This window comes from Cynoglossus semilaevis, chromosome W (genome assembly GCF_000523025.1).
Source record: "Cynoglossus semilaevis isolate Cse_v1.0 chromosome W, Cse_v1.0, whole genome shotgun sequence".
Taxonomy (NCBI): Eukaryota; Metazoa; Chordata; class Actinopteri; order Pleuronectiformes; family Cynoglossidae; genus Cynoglossus; species Cynoglossus semilaevis.
The window spans coordinates 5796324-5810204 of NC_024327.1; the positions used below are offsets into that span (position 1 = coordinate 5796324).

A 13881-nucleotide genomic window follows, 5' to 3' on the forward strand; every position below is an offset into this window, starting at 1 on the left:
TATAGATATATATATACATCTATGAAAACCCACACACACAATATAAACATATAAAAACATACATATATATATATATATATATATACACATACACATACACATATATATACAGCTCTGGAAAAAATTAAGAGACCTCTGCAAAATTATCAGTTTTTTTCGGATTTTACTATTTATAGGTATGTGTTTGAGTAAAATAAACATACGTTAAGTTTCATTCTTTAAACTACTGCCAACATTTCTCACAAATTCCAAATAAAAATATTGTCATTTATAGCATTTATTTAGTGAAAATGAAAAATGGTCAAAATAACAAAAAAGATGCAGTGTTTTCAGACCTCAAATAACGCATCACAATATTAATTATTTAACTTAGGAAGAGTTTGGAAATCAATATTTGGTGGAATAACCCTGACTTTTAATGACAGCTTTCATGCGTCTTGGCACGCTCGCCACCAGTCTTTCACATTGCTGTTGGGTGACCTTATGCCACTCCTGGTGCAAAAACTCAAACTGCTCATCTTTGTTTGATGGCTTGTGACCGTCCATCTTTCTCTTGATCACATTCCAGAGGTTTTCAATGGGGTTCAGGTCTGGAGAATGGGCTGGCATGACAGACTGACCTAGATGTGTGGCAAGGAGCATTGTCCTGCTGGAAAAACCACTCCTATGAGTTGGGGAACATTGTCAGAGCAAGGATAACCTTGTACATGGCTTGATTCATGCGTCCTTCACAAAGACGAATCCGCCCAATTCCAGCCTTGCTGAAGCATCCCTAGATCATTACTGCTCCTTCACCAAATTTCACAGTGGGTGCAAGATACTGTGGCTTGTAGGCATCTCCAGGTCTTTGTCTAACCATTAGATGGCCAGGTGATGGCCAAAGCTGAAAATTGGAGTAATCAGAGAAGATGACCTTACTCCAGTCCTCTATGGTCCAATCCTTATGGTCTTCTACAAACCCCAGCCTGGCTCTTCTTAGCTGCTCATTGATGAATGGCTTTTTTCTAGCGTTACACGACTTGAGCCCTGCCCCAGGAGCCTGTTTCGAACCGTTCTTGTCGTGCACTTCACCCCAGCTGCCATTTGCCATTCTTTTTGTAGGTCAGTTGATGTCATCCTACGGTTTCTGAGTGACATTCAAATGACTTGGCGGTCATCCCGGTCAGTGGAGAGTCGTTTTTGGCCCTCTGCCAGCTTGTTTGTTTTTTATCCCGATGTCTGCTGCTTGACCTTATTCTTATGAACCATGAAATTTTAAGGATGGAAGCAACCTGACACTCACTGCATTCCTCTGCCAGTAAAGCCAAAATGTAACCCTTCTTTTCCTCACTCAAACCATTTCTTTTCAATTCTTTTAGCATGGTCAGTAGTTATTTTGTTATAGGAATTACTTTTGAGGTACTACTAGCACTGTTTTTGCCATCCTAATGCAAGAGTGTAGTGATGACCACACCAGTGGTTTTTATACTTTTTCTTGTTAAACAAGATGTGGTTCAAGTGTTCACCTAAATCAATACCTCAGTAAGTAGATTGAGGTGTGCTTGTGTTGGAATTCAACAGACACTAGAATGGAATGGCTGTTAAACATGTAAAGATGCTGATTTCAGAAGAAATTCAAGTGGACATGCAGATAGTTGGAGTCAGAGTAGAAGATGCAGTGAACAGGGAAAGATGGAAAACAATGATTCGCTGTGATTACCCCTGAAAAAAGGGACAAGCCGAAAGGATAAGACGAGGAGATAGATAGATAGATAGATAGATAGATGATAGATAGATAGATAGATATTGGTTTCAAGACTGGGTTTATGTCTTCTCTGTTTTTGGTCACCAGTTGGATCAAATAACTCGACACACCATATTAATAGAATCCTCTTGTGTCTTCTGAAACACTCTGACCTTATTAGTAATGCCAACCAGCTTGCAGAGGTATTTGAACTTTACCTAGCGGTGGCCCGCACAACCTGGGAATAATCTGTGGGACCTCAACCTGCTGCTGCTGCGGGGTACAAGGTGCAGTTGGATGTTCTTCTGTGTCTGTGGGGTTTTGGATGAACCAAAGCTCCCCCGTAGCTGTGTAAAGGTGGGGAACAGTACAAAAGTCTGTGTGTTTGTATGAAGATGAGAGAATTATTGTGGTCCCTGTCCTCACCCTCCCCAGTTCTGGGACCTTCAGGAACACACTCCATCAAGCCACTTCTGAAACAGAAGTGTTTGCGACTTGACAGGTTCTATTTCTTTTCTTTTTCATTTCAACATTCTCCACCCACCCATCCAAACAACATTATGACTCCCTAATTACTGAAACTTGCTTTACAATGATAATCGGTGGAGTAATTTAGCGTGCACAATGCGCAGATGGATATTCTGATAAATAGTTTGTATCGTGTAATTAGCAGCTCTCCCGGTTACATACCATTAACCCCTCAAGCTCAGGAATCATTATTGGTCCTCATTATCAAGCAGAAAGGTAGGATTGAGCTGAGTAGACATCAGAAACATCAAACAGCTATTAAAGAGCTGGACACCTGTTTATGATACTAACTGTGCCACTGCCTTCCCAGAGGTAGACATTGGAGGGAGATGATGTTTTTATGTACGCTGCTGCGGTAGCTGCTTGTTTTTTAAACGAGTTGAGGAGAAATTCTCACTCTGTAGTAGTTTTTAACTTCACTGAAGTGAGAAGACAGATCGAAAGGATTGCTGTGCCTCACCTGTGCAGCTGCTTTGAAATTTTGAGGGAAAAAAAGGGAGTTAAAGATATTTTGATTTAGTGAGCCTTTCTTTTTTTTTTTTTTTTTTTCATTCCTTTGCCTTAGCAGTTAAAATCATTAAGCTGTCTCTGTTGGTTAAAACTCAATCTATTATGGGGGGTCTTTGACAGCCTTGTTCAGACATTATGTTTTTATTTTTAGTTTTAGTGACTTTCCAGTATTTAATAGCCAGATTAATGGCCAAGAGTTTTAACCACTGACATGTATTTTTCATTATGTTTCATCCTTATCTACTTAAATGACGTTTGTGGACCATAAAGAGCTACATTCTTTTTGTAAATACATTTTTTTCAAGGTCTTTTAAGATAAGGTGAGAGTTAAAATATGCATAGGTGCACACATGTTCCTAGGGAAGAGCACCGTGTGGTCACACGTATAATAAGCAAAATTCAGTAAACTCTCTGCAAACAGTCATTTCAACAGTCTGAGGAGAGGCCCAAAACCATACCACATGTGTAGTAAATTATGAGCAAAAGACAACAGCCATTTGAAAAATTAGAAAAAAATGTAATATTCACCAGAATTGATATTGTTATTATATATGTTATATTTATATTATATATGTTATATTATATAATGTCCAGGTAATTATTATGACTTCCTAATCCTTCAGATTTATTTCTGATTACTTTTGAATTGATTATTAGATTAGATTGGAATAATGTATAAAGACTATGGTTATTCTTGTATTGTGGGAGTTAAAACAGTACCTGTAGCTGCTGCATGTGTCATCAGGCATTTTTAATTGTTTTATCCTGACAATGTGAGGAAGGATAAATTGTCAGATCACACCTCATGTAAAGAAATGTCACGCCTTAATCCATTTTAATATTTACCATGACTGTGTCAGGTGCCATGGCCAAATATTTGTGTGGACCCAATACCATGTTTTACAAATGGATGCGAATAGCTGATACAGAGCATCAAAACTGATGACTTCTTTATGTTTCCTTTCAGTAAATATACATTTAACTGGAAAGCAGTGCTAAATAAACACACTGCTGTGAAACCCAGTGTGTGTGCGAGCTCCACCCACATCACAGCGAGGACAACAGGCAGGAAAACACTTACAGCCAGTTGTGAAATATTGGCTCGCTGGATCGCACACGTTTTCAAGTACGACTTATTGAATCTGATATTTTTTTAAGCCTAGAATTCATGATTAAATTCATGACATAGTTGCTCCGGAGTAGAAGTCACAGCAAGCCAGCTAAAGTGCCCTCTAGTAGCTGTCATTGTGAAAATAACAAACATGTAAATCTTTAGTGGTACAGGAGTAGTAGATACTGGTACACAAGCCTAGAGTTCCCTCTAGTGGCTGTGAGTGTGAAAATAACAAACGTGAAATTATATATTTTAATATATACTGTAAGTCGCACCTGAGTATAAGTCGCAAACCCAGGCAAAGGTTGAAAAAAAGTGTGACTTATAGTCCGGAAAATACGGTAGTGCAAAAAAGCACACGATATAGGGGTCAAACAGGTGATGTCTGACGTGACAAACATTCTGTTCCTCGTTGCGGATATGATCTTTGATATTTTCAAATTATCCACCAATAGCCCTTAGCGACACTTAGTAAGACACATTGTTGCTGCAAAATTACTTTTTTGACCTTTTAACTGATTTATCCTGGACCAATCAGTAGTTTTACATTTGACGTGGTTGATTATGAAGTTTCTTGTGAGTATGAAGTGAGTCTAAACATCCAAGTCAGTTGGAGAGTTTAAACAGTGAACAGGCCTCTCCATTTCTCCTGGTTTCAGTCCATAAATCCAACCACGCACCTTTTTTTATCACGGCTGTGAAGTTTTGAGAGTTAAACTTCAGCCCTCATTCCTTTTCCTGTGCCCTGCCCAGCTCGCCCACAATGCAGTGAAGGTAGAAAAACATCGTCTTTGATCATCCATCGAGAGTCGACCAGTTTCTTCCTCCGTTTGATTAATTCCTGCAGGAAATTATTATTTATCTTGAATGTATGAATATCTTATGCACAGTTTGGAATGGATCAAAGAGTAAAAAATATGATAATTAATTACAGTGCTCTGATAAAAAGGCTGTGGGTGTTATTACGCAAGCTTCCTCCGTGTCATTATACGAGGCTCCATAATTACCTTTCTGCACAAGCCAGAACTCTTGGTGGTGCCGGAGGTGATAGCGCCACTCACTCAGTGAGTCTAACGTCATAAAGCTTTTCCCTATGGTGCTTTCACAGTTGAGGGACGGCACCGTTAGGAAAAATGCTCAGCGACACTACGGCTTTTTCTGGCTTAATGAAGACATATCATCATCACGGACCAGAGCTTATGGCGATTAGGTACGGATTGTTGGAGTGGGTGGCTAACTTGGGAAGGATCAGGTGGAGGAATAAAAGTTAGGTGCAGTTAGATACAGTCTGGCACAAAGCTGCCTGTAGACCGCACACAACATCTGAACCAATCCTGTGAAGAGGCATTGTGTATTTTTAGTTCAGTATGCTGTAGGTCCATATTGTCATGGTGATAATCCAAAAACCTGGCTTCTAGTTCTTATTATTCATTCTTATTTGAAGAATGCTAGAGATGGAGCTACCAGGTAGGAGACAAAGAGGAGATATATAGGATGCAGTGAGGGAAGACATTCACACTCAGCTCTGTGAAGAAGTTTAATATATCTGACCGGCCTTTATTTTTTGCTTTCCTGTGACTGACTGTTGTGCTTTGGCCTAGGAGGACAAACCTTCCTGTCACTGCTTTCTGGTATCAGTCGTCGTGTGAGTGTGAGTGTGTGTGTGTGTGTGGGTGTGTGTTGCCGTGTTTGTTTTGTTGCCCTGTCAGAGCATCCCTGTTGGCTGAATTCACACACTTGGCTCTCTAGCCATGTGTAATTGATGACTTTCAGCACATTCTCCTTTGCAGTGCCAGGTTTAATTCCTGCCGTCCTGACAGCACAAACCCAGAGCCCAGAGACGTTAAGCCTGACTGCGGCTGCTGTGCAAATGTTAGCCATGTTTGAGGACAGACGTACGCACAGCACTGGCTGCACTCTTTCTGTGAGGTGTGCGACAGGGTCTACAGCAGCCTCTTTATGCCGCTGTCACTTTAAAGCACACGCAGTCACTTCTTGCAGTACCTTGCACTGAACAGGCAGTGAAAACCAACAATAGCAGCAACAAACAGTAAGTAATTGTATAATTATTTTCTGTAGTGTTCTCATCTCAACCTGACACCCCCTTCTGTCTTTTGGTATAGCTGCGATCAGCTTTATTTGCAAACAAGTTAACAATCACACTAGGTACATGTTTAACAGATGTGATTTAATAAATGCCTCTGTGCCTGCACCACAGCGTCACATCTCTTGTGGCATGTGCCTCTCAGATGGTGCGGCATCATGGATCCATATCTATTAACATCAGCATGCAGCCTGAAACAGTTACATATTTACTGTGATAATAAATCATTGGTGACAGAACAGTAATCTGACGTAAAAAATAAAGAAAAATCTCTGGCTGGACAGAGTAAAATAGCCGCTGCAAAGATTGGTTCACTAGATGACTAGTAAACAATGGGCAAAGATCAGCTTTATTACTTTGGTTTAATGATTGAAAACTGTTCCTGGAGACTGGGTCGATCACAAGTCTGTTTACCACTCAGTGTAAATTATAAGAAACAGCACTGGATAAAGAACTTAGTAGCACCATCACACATTGATTCTTATACTAAGTTTTGTTTAATTTATTTTTTCATAGCTATCTGATTTATCCTGTCAGTGCTCCAACACGCTGTTAGGGACAAATTAAATGAATCAAACTGAAATAGTTCTGCTTCTGGCTGGGAATTCTTGTTAGAGAACAGCAGCAACAGCAACAGCTCCACTGTCTCAGAGATCCCCTGAGTCCTGGCTGGTTTCTAACTGCTGGCAAGCACACAGTCAAATTAGCCAATAAAAATGTGTGAAATCAGTGGCTCACTGCTGGCGAGGGCATGCCAGGAGAAATAAACATCAGTGCTAGAACAACAGGGAAAAAACTGTTGTGAGAAGGAACAGGAGCTGCTCCATCAATTCCACAGCACACTTCTGAGAGACTCTCAATCGGAGAGTGCAGTTGCCACTTTAACACCAACCTGGTGGCATCACCAGTCAAAAGACGGTGAAGTCTTGTCCCGTGCACCTCAGCAGCAGAAGTGATTGAATTCCCTGTGTTCATCAGTTTTGTTCCTGGGAATACCTCTCTTTATTTCACCTGATCCTCAGCAATGAAGTTTTAATTTCAGCAAAACCAAAACACACTAATTAAATATCATAACTTTTCTGAAGCCGGCTCCTGTAAAGGCACTTGAAGTTTAATTTAGACTTCAAAAGAGTAAAGACCTTAAAGCAAATCAATTGTTTTTCGTTTAGACTTGCAATTTTCTTTTCACACCAGATTTGAGCTACGTAGTTATGATTGATCTGGTAATTAAAATATGCAAGAGAGGGAAAAAATATATCAACTTCTTCTCCTCCTTTCCTTCTTTCTCTCTTTTTGTTTTAGAAAACAGCCAACACATTTTCCTTCTCTTTGCAGAACAGATAATTAAATGTTTGCACATTGATGTTCTTTACACAGTGTTCATCGGCCTCATTATTTTTCCATTTACTTCTTTTCTGGAGTAAGAGAGATCGATAGATTGATAAAATAATGGAGCCTATCTTAAATAATACAAGCGGAGAAAAGTTACACTCACTTTGCTGCTGGCTTGTGTTTGAACTTTTATTCTTCTTTCAAATTGTATTTAATATCCCATGAAGGTAGATCTCACATTATTACCATCCATCCATCCATCCATCATCCTCCGCTTATCCAGGGCCGGGTCACGGGGGTAACAGTCGGAGCAGGGACACCCAGACTTCCCTCTCCCCAGACACGTCCTCCTGAGGCGTTCCCAGGCCAGCCAAGGGACGTAGTCGCTCCAGCATGTCCTGGGTCTTCCTGTGGGTCTCCTCCCAGTGGGACACGACCCGAGCACCTCCCGAGGGAGGTGTCCGGGGGGCATACGATGTAAATGCCCAAGCCACCTCAGCTGACTCCTCTCGATGTGAAGGAGCAGGGGCTCTACTCCGTGCTCCTCTCGGGGGACAGAGCTCCTCACCCTATATCTAAGGGAGCGCCCTGCCACCCTGCAGAGAAAGCTCATTTTGGCCGCTTGTATCCGGGATCTTGTTCTTTCTGTCATGACCCAGAGTTCATGACCATAGGTGAGAGTAGAAACATAGATTGATCGATAAATCGAGAGCTTTGCCTTTGGGCTCAGCTCCTTCTTTACCACAACGAAAAGAAGACGTTTCACCTCTAATCCAAGAGGCTTCTTCAGTTCTAACTGGTGGTGGGAGTACAGCAAATAAATACTCTAGGTGAGAAAGAATAAAGCTACTTCAGCTCCACCCTGTTAGGTGGGGCCTTGGGGTCAACTGTGAAAGTGTAAACAGTCGTTAAGAGTCTGACGGGTCGTTGTAGTCCCCATCAGAACGGTTTCGGTCACCTGCCTCTTTGTTGTGTGAAACTGAGATGAAACTTTTGGGTATTGTTCCTAAAAGTGCTTTGTAAGTGGGTGATAGGTTGTGTCTGAGTCCACCTCCTCTGTTGAGTGATGGTTTTTCCAGGTTGACAAAAATGGCATCTTTAACCATCTGTCTTCTCTGGCCAAAATGTGTACATTGTTGTCCTCAAAGGAGTGGGTTTTGGCTTTGAGGTGTATGTGAACAGCTGAGTCCTGTCCTGAGGAGTTGGCCCTCCTGTGTTGGGCCATGCGCCTGTGTAGCGGTTGTTTAGTCTCCCCAATGTACAGGTCAGTACACTCCTCACTGCACTGAATGGCATAAACCACATTGTCCAGCTTGTTCCTACGAGTCTTGTCTTTGGGATGAACCAGTTTTTGTCTTAGGGTGTTACCAGGTTTGAAATGTACGAGGATCTGGTGTTGGTTAAAGATCCTCCAAAGTTTTTCCGAAACTCCTGAAATGGATGGAATGGCGACATTCCCCCTCCTCTTGTTGTCCTTCCTCTTTGTGGGCCCCTTTTTGTTTGTTTTTAAAAACGCCCATCTGGGATAACAACAGGTCTCGAGAGCTGTCCTAATGTGTCCCTGTTCTCTCATCTTACCTCTGTTGGTGTCTTCCCGTGACTGAAGGGTTCTGATGACACCTAATTTGTGCTCCAGTGGGTGGTGTGAGTCAAAACGGAGGTACTGGTCGGTGTGGGTTGGTTTCCTGTACACCTCTATGTTGAGTTGTCTGTCCTCTGAGATGTGAACCGCACAGTCCAGGAATGCAAGACTGTTGTTTTTCACATCTTCTCTGGTGAACTTGATGTTCCTGTCCACTGCGTTGATGTGGTCTGTGAAGTTGTCGACCACATGGACCTTGAGCTTGACCCAAGTGTCGTCCACATATCGGAACCAGTGGCTGGGTGATGTTCCCACGTAGGAGTGTAGAGCTCGGCTCTCCACTTCCTCCATGTAGAGATTCGCCACTATGGGAGACACAGGAGAGCCCATAGTGCAGCCATGCGTCTGTCTGTAGAAGGACTCGTTGAACTGGAAGTAAGTGGTGGAGAGGCAGAAATCCAAAAGGGCACAAATGTGGTCAATGGTCAGGTTGGTTCTTACCGGCAGGGTGCGATCTTGAAGTAAGCTCGTCCTCACTGTTGCTACTGCCTCTGTGGTGGCGATGCATGTAAAAAGTGATGTGACATCGTAGGAGACCATGGTCTCATCTGGGTCCAGTTTTAGCCCCCTTAACTTGTTGGTGAAGTCCTGTGAGTTGGTTATGTGGTGTGTCCCCAGCCAATGGTGAAAGCATGGAGGCCAGGTGTTTGTCAGTGTTGTAAGTGACTGAGTTGATGCTGCTGATGATGGGTCTGAGTGGAGCTCCTTCCTTGTGGATTTTGGGGAGACCATAAATATGAGCAATGGCTTCTCCTGGATAAAGCCGGTGGTACAGGGGTCTGTCTATGGCTTTGTCCTTTTCCAGCTGTTGGAGGCAGCCGATGACCTTCTTTTTGTAGCTGTTGGTGGGGTCTTTCTTCAAGGATTCATATGTGGCTGAATCACTGAGAAGAGTTTGGACTTTAGCTTGGTAGTCTGTTGTGTTTGAAACAACTGTGCACCTACCTTTGTCTGCTGGAAGGATGGTGACGTCTGGGTCTTTTTGGAGTGCTGCCAGTGATTTTCTCTCAGGGAGGGACAGGTTTGAAGGGGGAGGTTTAGCACTGGAGAGTGCCGCAGTGACCTTCAACCTGAGCTGTTCGGCTTCTGTGGTGTTTAAACGGTTGTTTCTGATGGCTGTCTCGGGGGCTGTTATGAGGTCCACGGTGGGGATATGTGCAGGAGCGACCGCAAAGTTCAGTCCTCTGTCCAGGACGTCCTTTTCTGGCTGGGTGAGGATTCTGTCAGACAAATTCTTCACCCAATTCTCCTGGGAGCCCGCCGTGTAGCGTTGGCATCTCTGATGTTTCGTGTCGATTCCGCGGCGGTGGTCTGTCTGGACTGGACAGACAGACTGGACTGGAGGATAAGGAATTTATGTTTTTGTCGTTCCTTACCTTTGTTATGTTGGAACATATGGGCCTTCTCAGCAAACTTTGAGACCTCATCCATGACATTGGATAGTTAATTGGATTGGACATTGGACATTGGATAGTTATCCATCCCAAGTGCGTGGACAAGTAGCATAGTTAATTGTTCTCTTATCTGGTCGAGTTTTACCCTCAAGGCATCAATGGTGAAATTAACCTGTCTGGCTCGTTCATTAAGCTGCTAATATTGTGCCTTCTGGAGGATGTTCCCGGCCCTGTGACCTTTCACTGTTGAGAGGAGGCGTAGGCTGGTGGGGATTATCTTGTGGTGTCTGCACCTTAGATTAAACCGCAGGTGGTTCCTGTAGTCTGCAAATTCTCTGGAAGTTTTCTCGTACTCCCGCACCAGGTGGAGGGTATCCATCCCAAAGTGCGTGGAAAAATGTCTATGAAGATTCTCAGTCATCCAGGTCATGGTCAAGTTTATAAAGTTCTGTTAGGCAACTGGACGTGAATTTTCTAAAAGAAGATGTTTCACCTTTAATCCAAGAGGCTTCTTCAGTTCTAACTGGTGGTGGGGAGTACAGCAAATAAATACTCTAGGTGAGAAAGAATAAAGCTATTTCAGCAGGGTGGACCCTGTTAGGTGGGGCCTTGGGGTCAACTGTGAAAGTGTAAACAGTCGTTAAGAGTCTGACGGGTCGTTGTGGTCCCCATCAGAACGGTTTTGGTCACCTGCCTCTTTGTTGTGTGAAACTGAGGTGAAACTTTTGGGTATTGTTCCTAAAAGTGCTTTGTAAGTGGGTGATAGGTTGTGTCTGAGTCCACCTCCTCTGTTGAGTGATGGTTTTTCCAGGTTGACAAAAATGGCTTCTTTTACCCCTCTCTCAAACCATCTGTCATCCCTGGCCAAAATGTGTACATTGTTGTCCTCAAAGGAGTGTGTTTTGTCTTTGAGGTGTATGTGTACAGCTGAGTCCTGTCCTTAGTAGTTGGCCCTCCTGTGTTGGGCCATGCGCCTGTGTAGCGGTTGTTTAGTCTCCCCAATGTACAGGTCAGTACACTCCTCACTGCACTGAATGGCGTAAACCACATTGTCCAGCTTGTTCCTACGAGTCTTGTCTTTGGGATGAACCAGTTTTTGTCTTAGGGTGTTACCAGGTTTGAAATGTACGAGGATCTGGTGTTGGTTAAAGATCCTCCAAAGTTTTTCCGAAACTCCTGAAATGGATGGAATGGCGACATTCCCCCTCCTCTTGTTGTGCTTCCTCTTTGTGGGCCTCTTTTTGTTTGTTTTTAAAAACGCCCATCTGGGATAACAACAGGTCTCGAGAGCTGTCCTAATGTGTCCCTGTTCTCTCATCTTACCTCTGTTGGTGTCTTCCCGTGACTGAAGGGTTCTGATGACACCTAATTTGTGCTCCAGTGGGTGGTGTGAGTCAAAACGGAGGTACTGGTCGGTGTGGGTTGGTTTCCTGTACACCTCTATGTTGAGTTGTCTGTCCTCTGAGATGTGAACCGCACAGTCCAGGAATGCAAGACTGTTGTTTTTCACATCTTCTCTGGTGAACTTGATGTTCCTGTCCACTGCGTTGATGTGGTCTGTGAAGTTGTCGACCACATGGACCTTGAGCTTGACCCAAGTGTCGTCCACATATCGGAACCAGTGGCTGGGTGATGTTCCCACGTAGGAGTGTAGAGCTCGGCTCTCCACTTCCTCCATGTAGAGATTCGCCACTATGGGAGACACAGGAGAGCCCATAGTGCAGCCATGCGTCTGTCTGTAGAAGGACTCGTTGAACTGGAAGTAAGTGGTGGAGAGGCAGAAATCCAAAAGGGCACAAATGTGGTCAATGGTCAGGTTGGTTCTTACCGGCAGGGTGCGATCTTGAAGTAAGCTCGTCCTCACTGTTGCTACTGCCTCTGTGGTGGCGATGCATGTAAAAAGTGATGTGACATCGTAGGAGACCATGGTCTCATCTGGGTCCAGTTTTAGCCCCCTTAACTTGTTGGTGAAGTCCTGTGAGTTGGTTATGTGGTGTGTCCCCAGCCAATGGTGAAAGCATGGAGGCCAGGTGTTTGTCAGTGTTGTAAGTGACTGAGTTGATGCTGCTGATGATGGGTCTGAGTGGAGCTCCTTCCTTGTGGATTTTGGGGAGACCATAAATATGAGCAATGGCTTCTCCTGGATAAAGCCGGTGGTACAGGGGTCTGTCTATGGCTTTGTCCTTTTCCAGCTGTTGGAGGCAGCCGATGACCTTCTTTTTGTAGCTGTTGGTGGGGTCTTTCTTCAAGGATTCATATGTGGCTGAATCACTGAGAAGAGTTTGGACTTTAGCTTGGTAGTCTGTTGTGTTTGAAACAACTGTGCACCTACCTTTGTCTGCTGGAAGGATGGTGACGTCTGGGTCTTTTTGGAGTGCTGCCAGTGATTTTCTCTCAGGGAGGGACAGGTTTGAAGGGGGAGGTTTAGCACTGGAGAGTGCCGCAGTGACCTTCAACCTGAGCTGTTCGGCTTCTGTGGTGTTTAAACGGTTGTTTCTGATGGCTGTCTCGGGGGCTGTTATGAGGTCCACGGTGGGCCTCTACAAACTCATCAGTCACTCCACACCAACTCATCTCTGCTCCTGCTCCTCTTTTGAACAAAACACAAACACGCACCTGCAGAGACTACTCCCCAAGAGCTGGGTGGCACAGCACAGATGTGATCAGGGAAAATTAGGTTTAAACATTGTTTAAGGCACAGACAGATCACAGTGAACCTTTGCGTTATGTTTTTTATAATCATTACACCCAGTTTTAGTAATTGAGACTGAGAGTTACTAAAAGAAATTCTGTGGAGAATGCATTGCAGGATTTTTTAAAAATAAAATAAAGGGAATTAGTGCACTGACTGCTATACATTTTAAATGATACTTATTTGTAAAAAACAAATTAATATGCTAAATCTCCCATCTCTCTCATTTCTTTCGGTCATGACCCAGAGCTCACGACCATAGGTGAGCGTAGGAACATAGATCGACCGGTAAATCGAGAGCTTTGCCTTTCGGCTCAGCTCCTTCTTCACCACAACGGACCGATACAGTGACCGCATTACTGCGACCGCTGCACCGATCCGCCTATCCATCTCACGCTCCATCCTACCGTCACTCGTGAACAAGACCCCAAGATACTTAAACTCCTCCACCTGAGGCAGGACTTCCTCCCCAACCCAGAGGGTGCAAACCACCTTTTTCCGGTCGAGAACCATGGCCTCGGACTTAGAGGTGCTAATTCTCATCCCAGCGGCTTTATACCCGACTGCAAACCGCCCCAGTGCATGTTACAGGTCCTGTCTCGAAGAAGCCAACAAGACCACATCATCCGCAAAAAGCAGAGATGAAATCCGGTGGCTCCCGAAGTAGACCCCACCCGTCACCTGGCTGCGCCTAGAAATTCTGTCCATAGATATAATGAACAGAACCAGTGACAAAGGGCAGCCCTGCCGTAGTCCAAAATGCACCGGGAACAGGTCCGACTTATTGCCGGCAATGCGAACCAAGCTCCTACTCCGATCGTACAGGGACCGGACAGCCCTTA

At 43.9% G+C, this 13881-nt stretch overlaps 2 pseudogenes; both read right to left on the reverse strand.

Moving 5' to 3' along the window:
• Positions 1-8324: 8324 nt before the first annotated feature.
• LOC107990193 (uncharacterized) lies at positions 8325-10307 on the reverse strand (annotated as a pseudogene).
• Positions 10308-11092: 785 nt separating this feature from the next.
• Positions 11093-13441, reverse strand: LOC107990194 (uncharacterized; annotated as a pseudogene).
• Positions 13442-13881: the final 440 nt, after the last annotated feature.